The sequence below is a fragment of the Uloborus diversus genome, chromosome 7 (genome assembly GCF_026930045.1).
Source record: "Uloborus diversus isolate 005 chromosome 7, Udiv.v.3.1, whole genome shotgun sequence".
Taxonomy (NCBI): domain Eukaryota; kingdom Metazoa; phylum Arthropoda; class Arachnida; order Araneae; family Uloboridae; genus Uloborus; species Uloborus diversus.
The window spans coordinates 164,317,368-164,329,873 of NC_072737.1; the positions used below are offsets into that span (position 1 = coordinate 164,317,368).

Below are 12,506 nucleotides of genomic sequence, written 5' to 3' on the forward strand. Positions count from 1 at the left end.
ATTTAGGACTCCGGTACGTCCAAACGTTGGACGACCTGACGAAAAAGAAAAAGAAGATTCATTCAAAAATTTCAATTGATACATTTGGACAACATCACAAACCGAACTCATAATTAAAATAGAAAATTCAACTAAATTAACATTAAAAAACAACAAGAAAAAGAATACTCTAAAATAAAGTTTGAATTGAAACTTTATTTTAGAGTATTCAACTTAAAATCTCCCTAAGAGCGAAACATATGAGCACCTACCTCCTAAAACACATACACGTGCAAAAACAGACTTAGAGAAACTACTTTCCAGCGTTCAAGTTGCAAAACCAGGGTTGCCAAGTTATCGCCTTATTGGCGATTTTCGTATCGAGCGAAAAATTAAAATCTCGCCAAGAGGGGGGCATATCAGAGGAGAGCCGTTTTTTTTTTTTTTGCCGCACACTGTATAGTGCCGTGCTAAGCACAAAAGTGGAATCTGCATTTGAACTCAAGCACGGAGAATGTAAAGTAAGAAAAAAGAACGTCAAAAAAGCACAAATTGCAGATTTTGACGGGTTTTTTTCCTTACTTTACTGTTCAGCACAGAGGTTTAGCTTTATCTTAAAGGGAAATGGAACGATCCACTCCCAGGAGTGAGTTTGGAAAAGAAGGGCTAGTGTTTTCTTCACACTACAAATTAGAAAAAAAAAAAGCATCGTTACGGAAGGTTGATATGAAGCACTGAATAATAATTTGAATGGAGGAAAGCCTTCGAAAAATAGGGATTTTGTGTCGAAATCTAAGTGTCATAATTAATAGTTTTTAATTGATATCTCCGCTAATTATTATCGGAGCATCATGTTAAATAGCCAAACATGAAGACGGGAAGATTACGAATCCATCGATACCTTGTTCAGTGGTCAGTTCACTGTCGTTCGGGAGAAGTTTTGACATACATTAGATACATAGGTACATACGCACAGTTTTTAATTATATAAGATTCATGGTTTATTTGCCGTTCTTTACTTATTACTTTTTAGTGAATATTATTGACTTTGTTTCATTTCCTTATATGTGGCTATAAATATTGCCAAAGTGATTAACTAAAAGTGCAGTAAGCCATCAAATAGATGGTCTCTAATTGTTGAAGACTTGAAACTAAATAAAATGCGTGTAATGATTTTTCCTCTTCTCTTTGATTCAGAGTCGTTCAGCAGAAGCAGAGGCAGGCAGCTGCAACAAGGATGTAAGTAATTATTTTCGAAACTAGTTTTGAACAATATTTTTCATATTTATTAATGAATGGATAGGATTTTGCACTTTCAAAGAAAATTTATTACCACTTTTTTGTCTTTTCCTGTGGTCCCACATTTCAAAAATATATTCCCGAAATTCCAAGCTGATCTGAGAAAATGTCTCAAAATTATCGCGTATTGAATCTCTGCTTCTTCAAGCTGTGGCCCCAACAGCTGCAGAAGTTCGCAGCTGTCGCTAACAGCTGCGGACGATAGGAACCTCACTGCCGCTTGCTTGAGGTTAGTTAAAGTGTCTAACTCCTGTAAGGAAAATATACACCTGAGGTTTAGCAGATGCCTTTCTATTTCACATTTCTGTAGCTATCTAGTGAATGAAATGTCAGAACTCAAATTGAAAAGCAAAATCATTTTATTTATAAATCTAATGATTAACTGTAAATCATAAAAACTTCTGTAAATGGTATAAACAAGTATGAGGGATTTCAACAATACTCAAATCAATCTTCATGTTCCAAAAGAACATCTTTCCAAAAAAATATTTGACACCCTAACGAGAATTATTCTGAAATGTTTCAAAAAAAAAGTCCCTAACTCTTGTGGCGAAATCCTACCATCCATCTCCTAAGTTCAGGACGTTGCTTCAACAGCGAGTATGTATTAAAAACAAGAGCACTGGGGGTGGGCGGGAGTACCTCATATCAAAGTGAATTCCGCTTAAACTGGTTACGCGAAAATTCTTGAAAATGACTATGTGCTAAGGTGTTTACTATAGTAACTGTATCTAAAGAGTCTTAGCGAGGATGCACTGATTCATCGGTCACTTAGCTGATTATTTATGATTTCTGCTCTGTAAGATCGTTAGTTACATGCTTGCTTGTTTGCCCCCTCTCAATCCAAATGTTTGTAAATAATATTATTCAATGGATAAAAAGTTCAGTTGTACAGGTGGTAAGGAATTGTATCATTAAAAAAGTATTATAGTTAATTAACGAATTATCTTCGCGGATTTAGCAGCAGGCAACTAATTTGCCTTTTGGTGCTTCCCTGGGCTTAACTATGAATGGTCCTCCCAAGGTCCTCTTTTTAATCCAAACTGGTTCTCTTTAGTTCCCTTTTTGATTGAAAATGATCCTCTTTTACCCTTTTCTATGGCCAAAATGTGTTGGGAGCCCTGAAGTAAGTTTTAAACAATTTAAAATACATTCAAGCTTTTTACGAATCTCTCCAAGAACCCCCAAAAAAAAGGCTTTTGCCAACAGTATAAAGGCTTAGAATTACATTTAGAATTTACTTAACAAGATTATAGCTCCTACTGTACATAGGAGCTATAATCTTGCATTTTATATTACTTTCCAAATAAATATAAAACACAGAAAACTTCGTTCTTTCAATTAGCTCCAATATTTTTAACATACGGTAAGTTTTTACTGCCATAATCGCAAAAAAAGTTAAGCTGGCTTTTAATTAATTTCTCCGATTCTCCGGTAATTAAAGTTCCACAAAATCGAGGCTAATCTAAGCACACTTTCGATCAAGTCAGCTTTGGAACGAAAAAAAAGAACTATCAAAATCGGTTTATCTGTAGGAGCTACGATGCCACAAGTAGACATACATATACACATTTTTAAAACTTATTATCCCTTCCTTTTTGGGGCGGAGGGTACAAATTGGCCTCGGAAATGATACCTTATAATTTAAATAGGGGATGAAACCTAATTGAAATGGAATTTAATAGTCTTTTATTTAAATATTTAATATATCTAAGAATTTTTAGAATAGAAAAGATCCATTTAAGATCTGTCAAAAAAGTAATGGATACGGATGCAGATCTTTATTTTCCCTTGGATATCGGCGGATACAGATACGAATATCTGGAACACCACTACACAGAAGTAGCCATTTATGTATAAAGATTATAAATGATCTTCTGTCTTGTAACCTTAATAACAGAATTTTTTAAAAAACGCCAGTCACTTTTCATAATGCACTCAAAAGGACAAAATAACATTACTGGGTCAGAAAGGACAATTTAAGAATTCCTGTAGTTTTCGAAAATTCCAAGAAAATGACATGACACCACAAATGAAGAAAAGTGCGACTCAAGTCATGAAGAGAATTTCTTAACATTATCTAGCTTTCAATCATAACTTTGAGTGTTGAAACATGCATATTTTACTTATTGGGAAAGTTTGGTCTGGTTAGAACTGCACTTTTCTTCGTTTGTGGTGTCATTTTCGTGGAATTTTCGAGAACTACAGGAATTCTTAAATTGTCCTTTCTGACGTAGTAAAGTTATTTTGTCCTTTTAAGTGCATTATGAAATTTCATAGATTAAATATAGTTTTAGATTTATAGGGGAAAATATTCGGAATTAAAGTATTTATAGTTTTTTCTCAACTCTTAAATTGACTTGGGGTGTAAGCCCCCAGATAGGTGTCATCTGGGGCGGACTCCCTTGCAAGAAAGTATTTTAACTTTGCAAGAAAGCTTCTTTCTCTGACGTTACAGCTTTCCGAAATTGAAATAACACAATTTGACAAACATTTATTTGTAAAAATTAAAAAGGAAAGTAAAGTAATCCTTCTCATTTCTTTTAAAATGGGATTTCAGAGCAATCTTACATTAAAAATTGCAGCTGTGGGAAAGTTTGATTTTCAAATTGAATTTCTGACATTGATCATCTTTGGTTTACAATAAAACTCAACGCGAGCATGTCATAAAAAGGAATTGATAATTGATGTTCCCATCTCTGTGAAGGGGTTTCCTCCTTCCTATGAGAGGGAAAGAGTTTTTTAAAAAAAGTCGGAGTTGGCGTCGGACGTTTCAAAATCTAGGAATCAGAGTTGGCCATTCTCCCGCCGACTCCCCAGCCATCGCGAAACGGAGGCATGCTATATATTACTTTTTTGTCAAAAAAGCATGGATCATTTTGCTAGATTCTCTGAAAAAAAATCATTGGTTAAAGAAAGAAGAACGGGAATGTCCTTCCTTTGATGCTTAATCATCCTGCACCAGCAGTTTAATTTAACAAATTTTTTAGAAGTAGGGTTGTGCTATGCAATTTGTTCCCATCTTCCCTGGTATTTCTAATTACTCCAACAGACCTTACATGAAGTGATTGCAAACATTGCCGAAAGGGAAAAATGAATACAGTACTTAATAAAAGTGTCCTCCTGTTATTGCAGAAGATTCTTTAGAAAGTCAAATAATCCCAAATATCTTTTCTTTTTTTTTCTTCAGATCCACTGTGGGCAAATCGACTGAGTCTAATAATTTTGTTGTAGCAAAAAAGTAAGTATTCATCAACACTCACATTTTTTTTCTGTTCTTTTTTTCTTGTGCTAAACAATGAGGTACTTGTAACAGCTAAAGATGTGTATGCAGTTTGCTTTTTTTTTTCTAATCTATTTTTAGACACAATTTTTCCACATATCCCTTTAAAATGGGCAAGTGCAGTTCTTTAAAAAAAACCACACCCCATTTGAGTTTTTATAAATTAATTTCTTTTTTCCTACAAAATATTATATGATTACGAAAATCATAACTTTATAACATTTGTTTTATAGAAGAATTCAAAAAAAAAAAAAAGAAAAAACTATTTCTGTGTGAGTTTCAAAGCAGTTGCTGATTTGTTCTCAAAACCATGATACAATTGAGATAACATATTGATACCACATACCGTTTCCATCAATATCATGGTTTTACCAAGAAATTACCATATGATTTCTTTCATTTTGCATTTTTTTATAAGATGAGAAAGAAATTCATTTTTTTGCAAATAGTTTCCTGGGTGGAGATGACTGTAGGCACGCCCATACATTTCTTTAAAAATGTTAATTATTCATTCTATCAAAAAAGAACTAATGGACAAACATTCGACACTAGTGAATTAAATGCATTCTGCCACTCTGGCCTTTGACTCCAATACTACTTCTTTAGCAAACAGAAATATATATATATATATATATATATATATATATATATATATATATATATATATATATATATATATATTTATATATATTTCAAAACATGCTTTATGTGTGTTTTTTAACTAACTATAAAAAAATAAATAATAAAAAATGGCTAGACAGAAGTCAATTAGTTAATAATAAATAGGATAGTTAAAATAGTTCATCCTTTTTGGGGGGGGGGCATGGCCCCCTGGGAACCCCGCCTAACATCCGCTACTGTATGTTTGAGATTTCAGTCCTAATGCATCCTTCAAACTTTTCCATTATTTGAATGGTAGGAAGTTATTTTTATTAACTATGGATTAGAATGACTTTTTTTATTTATTTATTTTTGTGAACTTTTATTGTATTGAGGTAATTAGCAATCACATATTTTTTGTAAAAGTACTAAATTGTAAAAAAATGAGCATTTAGTTTTTTAGTTCTTCATTTGCTTTTAAAGCTAAGGATTTGTAAAAAATCTTTTTTTTAACAATTAAAGTCCATCTTAGATGAATGGTGTTATAATTTTCTATATTCTTATGAACAGTCAGACCTTGGTTTAACAAACCTATTTAACAAATTTCGGGATTTAGCGAATTCCTCCCCCCCCCCCACTAAAATGAAGGCAAAAACCCCTATTTACCGTATAATAAGCGGTGAATTAAGAAATTATTTTAACAGCCAAAAAACCTTTTTTTTTTCTTCTTTTTTTGTTAATTTGAGTTCGGAAATATTGGATTGTTTTCCAAATGATAAATCCATCTTGTCCAAAGCAGAAAAAGGCGTTTCTTGAAATCTGCAATTTTTGACAGGCGAGGAGGCGACCAGTGATAGCGATTCTGATGAAAAAAGTCAGCTTGGACACAGACCGGGAAAACTGGGAATTGTCAGGAAATTTCAGAAAGGATCAGGGAAAATCCTCAGCTGTTTTTTTTTTTTTTTTGTAAGTTAAGCAGCACTTTTGTTGTGCGGGGGGGGGGGGGACCGCTGCGTTCCCCAAACAGATCGTAATTCAAGTCAAGTGAGCCGGTCAATGGTGATGCCAAAGGTTTCAAAGCAAGATGGGGGAGGAAAAGGTTACGTTTTCGCGAACATGATTTTTTTTCAGATTCCTCTCCATGATTATTTTTTAGTTCATTATTTATTTAGGGGATTAGGATAGAGATATATGGGAGAATATACAGCATTTTTTTTTCTTTTAAACATGCTTTTTGATGAACATTTTTTTCTTTTAAACATTCTTTTTGATGAAAATTTTTTACCCTGATTACCACAGTTAAATAATTAATCGTTTTTAAGTTTGACGTTTACTGTAAAGTGCATGGGCACTTCTGAGCGCTTAAAATATTTTGAACGCACTTCTTCAATGTGTTTTGCCGATAGTAATTAGTAATATGTGTATAGTAGAGCTTTAAAATGCAATTTCAAAACAACTTATACTTTTTTTAACGCCTTCATTTTGGAAATCGGGAACTCTGCATCCGGTATGTGAATTAAATTTTTTTGCGTTTACTATACCTTTTTAAGAGGCAAGGGAATAAAATTTGTTCTTATTTTTATTGATTCATTAAATTAAAAAGTTTTAAACGACATTTCATCCGCTTACATTAGAGTGTTAAATATTTCAATGCTGAATCGCTGCCTGAATTTTATTTTTGTTTCAATTATTTAAGTTTTAAAAGTACATAAATATCTCTGGTTATTGTTTCACTTCTGTGTCATTTCATGGAGAGAATTTCTCTTATTATCTAGCTTTCAATGATAACTTTGAGTGTTGAAACATGTATATTTTTCTTACTGAGAAAGTTTGGTTTGAAATGATTAGAACCACACTTTTCTTCATTTGTGGTGTCATTTTCTTGCAATTTTCGAAAACTACAGGAATTCTCAAACTGTCCTTTCTGACCCAGAAAAGTTATTTTGTCCTTTTGAGTGCATTATGAAAAGTGCTTAGTATTTTTTAAAAAAATTCTGTTATTTTATCCTTTTTTGTGTAAATGTATTTCAGAAATAGAATAATTTTACCCTCTCGAAACTTCCCCTTGTTTTTTCATATAAATGCTTGGTACTAAAAAGGAAAAAACCTATATACGTTCTAAAACTTTTAGCAGTTTCACTAAAATTTAATCCTTGTTCCTCTCTAGGATTTATGCTTGTTAACTTTATGCCTGCTTGAGAGAAGTCTTGATTCAAATTTTTCATTATGATTGCTTTTAACGTTACTGTTGCAAGGCATCAAAATTTGTAACAATGGGTTTTATATTTAAACATTTAATAGGGAAATTACATGAAATTTGCTATTTTCTATCCTAACTGAAATAATTTTATTCTAGAATTTAAATTTTCAGCTCTAAGTTGTACCTTAAGATTAAGCATATCATTTAGTGAAATCTCAATGGTCTAGTTGCAGAGATATAAGCAAAACCAGGCCTCAGATTTCTCTGTGACAATCAGGCCAAGTATAATAAAAGTGCTTTAAAATTATATGTAAAATCTAAAAGCGAACAATAGCACAATCATAAGTTTAAAAGCAAAAATTGTGAAAAGTCCTGCGGATAATCCAAACCACGGATAATCCGATTGCCAATAATCGAGAGTTTACTGTATTTGTTAATGAAATTCTCTATTTTTGAACAGTTTACGTAGTAGGGGTTTTTTTAGTAAAAAATAATTACTAAAATACTGAATTTGGAAGTCACCTCCTTTCTACTTTAATAATTTCCGTCTTGTGAACTTTTGAATTTTTCACTTATTCTGAGGTATTTCTAAGCTTCCAACTTCAGACCTTTCCATCTTGCGCTGTTTTTGTGGTTCCCATCCTTGGAATAAAATGAATCCTTCGCACGAGTCAACAAGATATATCGTCAGTTAACCAGAATATTACTGTAATTCAAAGTTTTAATCAAGCCCCGATCCCTTTGTCTTTAATTACATGCTAATTATTCTCAATATCTCGAAGTTAACTTCCTTTAACTTGAAGTTTTTCAAAGATGACCTAAAATTTATTTTAGAAGAATGGAAAAAAATAAAGAAAAAAGTGACTCTGAGAGAAAAATTCATTCACCTTCACTTGCAATTCCTGCACATTAGACCTCTAAACAAAGGCAGATACAAGGGAGGGGCAATGGGGGCTATTGCCCCTCCCTTGAGGGTCCCTGAGCAGCTTTTTTTCCGAATCGAGGTCCTACAATGAAAGTGTAGACCATCTTTGATATCACGGTTAGGAAAGGAATCAGGTTCTGATCTCCGTCCTGGAAGCTTTTTGGAATCGAAATTTCGAAAAGTCAATTGTAGATCTTTGGTGATGTTAGGAGAAGGAGTTTGAATACCTTCCCCTGGGCATTTTTCAAAATTTTAGTCTTAAAAACTCAATTGTAGACATCTCAAGTAGTGAGTGGTAGGGGAAAGAATGGGCATTTTTCAAAATTTTAGTCTTAAAAACTCAATTGTAGACATCTCAGGTAGTGAGTGGTAGGGGAAAGAATGGGCTCAGTGACTTTAATTTTTAATACTTAAAAGTTCCAAAAAACCACAATATTAGACGATTTTTCGATGATGTTAAGGGGTGGGGGAGAGGTTTCAAACCACTCCTCCAGAAATTTCGCGTAGTTAAATCCCTAAAATTTCAGAATACCTCTATCACAGAAAAAGGCAAAAAATAGGTTCAAAGATATCTTTGGCTAAATTTCTATATTGTTTTAAATCCATATTATGTGTCCCCCCCCCTCCTACACTAGTGTAAATAGGTTTGTAGTAAAATTTCAGGTTAAAATTCAAATGCCCCCACCTTGAAGAATTTCTGGATCCATCCTTGCCTCTAAAGCAAGGAGAACAGCACATGTTGAGCCAATATGCAATAAAGGAGTTACACATGCAGAAATGAGTATAGCTTGTTTTCTTTTGTTGTGTTGTACTGTTTATATTTGTTCAAGTGTAAACAGTAGAGTTGCTGGACTACAATTCTGCTTTTCAGCTGTCAAGTTAGCAACTCAACTGATTGTTGTACCTTTATTCAAAAACTGGCCTAAGTTAAGATGCGTTCCCCTTCATTCTTTAGTTCCATCATTTAGTAAGTTCCCGAGAGAGAGAGAAAATTTGTCTTTACTATTAAAGATATCTTAGCAAAGCTGAAAACTTTAGATTTAGAAAGTAAAGTAAATCTTATTTATGACATTGAAAGAAATCCAACAATCAAAAAGAAAGATTCTTCAAAAGCCGTACGAATCCATGAACCCGATTTTGAAACGAATGAAGATGTGCACTTTTCCTGAAGTAAAATCAGCTCTATTCAAGTAGTTCCAGTAGTATCGAAATTAAGACCATGCCATTCCAAAAAGTGTATCTTTGCTGCGTGAGAAAGCAACGAATTTTTCTATATTACTGAACATAGAAAATTTCCATGCCAGTGATGGATGGCTGGAGGAGTTCAAGACCAGACACAACTTCGTCTTCAAAACTCTTCACGGAGAAACTACATATTGTGAGAAATAACTTTTAAGTTCTGTATTTTGTCTATTATATGTACATATTTATTAAAATATTTTATGGTTCTTAATATTAAAATGTCGAAAGCCAAAACTAGCAGTAAGTCGAACTTCTGATAAGTTGAAGTTTTTCGTTGGTTCCTTTAGGTTCAAGTTATCGCAAATTGACTGTATTTATTCTTTATCATTTATTAATGAGCAGCAACTTTGGAATGAAATAACATTAATTTGTCTTTCCACCTCTTTTTTTTTTAGAGATCGAGCGGCGTTCACCAAGAAATTTAAAGAGAAATATCAGTAAGTTTTTATTTCATGGCTTTTTTTTTCAACTATGTTCTATCTAACTACCAAGCGGCACGACCTTGTAGGTCACAGATCTGGACTAAACTCTGGATTTTGGTTAATTACCGCTAGATATGAGCCCAGGTGTAGCGGTTTGACTGCATAGCCTAGTTCGGCCATAATGGGGTACCAAAGTTTCTAGTTTAGATTCAGAATGCAATGGTTTTTCCTTTAAAACTAACCTTTTTTAACTCTTTTCTTGATATTGCATGGGAATATCAACCAACTGAATGCATTCACAATATAGAATAAATTTCACTGTTCTACGTTTTATTAGCAATAGATGCAATAGATGTTAGGAAAACACAAATTGTACCAAAATTTCAAATTCCAAAGAAAATGCTACTGCAGTTCTGGGACCAAACCAGCAAAGCTAGACCCTCCTTGCAACCGAACTAAAGCCTATGTACTCAAACTATCTTACCTGGGCTCATATCTGGTACGAATTGACCTAAATCCCGAAGTTTATCCAAATTCATGACCCTCAAGTTTTTGCGTCTGAATGACACTGATTTGCATTACTCCAGAATTGCAATGGCGTCTTTATTGGAATTCGAAACTTTGTTACAATAACTACCCTCCGAAGATATACAATGTCTTTTGTCAGTACGAGGGGGGAGGGGGGGTTTATGAATGCATTAAATTGACATATTGGGCAATGCAAACTAAGGAAAGGGAAAAGAAAGTTTAATTTCAAAGGAAAAACCATTGCTTTTCTCGACTCAAATAACAACTTTGGACCCCCGTTGCAGCTGAACTAGGCCCTATGCAGTTAAACCGCTTTACCTGGGTCGATTCTGGAATTCTGGATTTAGTGCGAACTAACCTAAATCCAGAATTTCATCCAGATCTGTGACCCTCAAGATTGTGCCGTTCGGTTGTAAGCATTTATTATAAGTAGAGCAGTGATTGACATCCTTTCTTGCCTTGTGAACCACTTCAAAAAACCGTACGAGTTTGGCGAACTCCTTGTGCACTAAGTACTAAGTGACAAGCATCCCCCCCCCCCAACACACAGTAAAACTCGGGAGTTTTTTTTTTTTTTTTTTGCTATTTGTTTGTTTGTGAAACAAAAATAATAATGGCAAAATATTGAAGTACAAACATTGCTACAAGCGAAAATGATAGGAAAAAAATTCAAAACAAATACAGCAGAACAAACCAATTGTTAATTCTTTGAGTTTCAGAGCATTTTGAAAAACTTTCAAAGAAGGAACAAAGAATTTCAAAGTTTGGCTCGAATGTCTTGTCTGACAGTTTCAATCTTACATTAGGTTCAGCATTTAATTTCCTCCTGCATTTATCTCTATGTGCTGAAATTAATTTTTCCCATAGAAACTTTGCCCAAAAAGTGGTAATATACAAATACAAATACAAATGTGACGACCAGCAACAGGCTCTGGGCCCAGCTAGGCTGGTCCTAGTCAATTAATTAGTCCCCAATGAAGATCAATGGCCCTCTTAAAGCTATCCACTCCCTTGCTCATTACCGCCTCTTCCGGTAAGCTATTCCAAGTGCCCACAACCCTGCTAAAGTAGTAGTTTTTCCTGATTTCCAAGTTAGCCTAAATAGCTTAAAACAATGACCCCTTGTCCTGCTTTCGCGGCAAAAATTTAATCCATTTACATCTTTCAATTTTCCATTTGCATCTTTCATCCATTTCATATAATTTTAATTATCTTTTTCTGTCACAACAGTACACTTATTCGTAAAGTTAAATCAGTCAATTAAGAAATGATCTTTCAAAATATCTTTTAGAGAAAATATCTATGATTAAGAAAATGATCTTTTCCATTCCAGTAAAATTAAAAAGTTTTCTAACTTTACATCGTTTTGGAGAAGACTGCAAATCTAGTCGATTGATAAGGATGCACAGTGTACATTAATTGTTTAAGTACTGGAAATTTTTCTTTTCTGTCTGCTAAAAGTGTGGAATAAAATAGGTTATTTTTTATTTTCTTTCAGTTTTGAAAAATGATATAGATATCTGCAATTACCTCGTATTATTACATAAGCGGTAAATTTTACCAACAAAAATATCTTTATGCCCACTTATTACAAGAGTGTTCTTCCGCACAAATTTTTATTTTCTATTCCCGTAAAATTTTGTACAACATAAAAAGCAACAAACAGCAGCACCATTGCATCTTTCTTTGCCACAAACAACTGTTAAAGCCTCTATTGCAGCTTCACCACGGAGAGACAGCGGGTGAACTGGAAGCGGAAATAGACCACTTCATTTCGTAACAGGTAGGGTCAACGAGATCACAGGAGTGGTCAAAACTTGCCTGCTTGCGCGCTCGAAACTGATTCCATCTATTACAAAACGAAGTTTTCCGTTTCCGCTTCCAGTTCACCCGCTGTCTCTCCGTTGTGAAGCTGTAACAGAAGTTTTAACAACTGTTTGTGGCAAAGAAAGACACAAAGTTTTCATCTTGATAAAACTAGAGTTCAGATCTAAACTGCCTCGATTCATTTCTAAATCATATCTCGTG

At 33.7% G+C, this 12,506-nt stretch overlaps 1 long non-coding RNA gene across 1 annotated transcript in view; it reads left to right on the plus strand.

The window, feature by feature from the left end:
- Window positions 1-12,506, plus strand: part of LOC129226161 (uncharacterized) — a 197,334-nt gene that overhangs the window by 173,132 nt on the left and 11,696 nt on the right. Inside the window, exons 2-3 of the long non-coding RNA XR_008580776.1 lie at window positions 4,469-4,519; window positions 9,924-9,965. This is a non-coding gene — a long non-coding RNA (uncharacterized LOC129226161). The remainder of the gene's footprint in view (window positions 1-4,468; window positions 4,520-9,923; window positions 9,966-12,506) is intronic.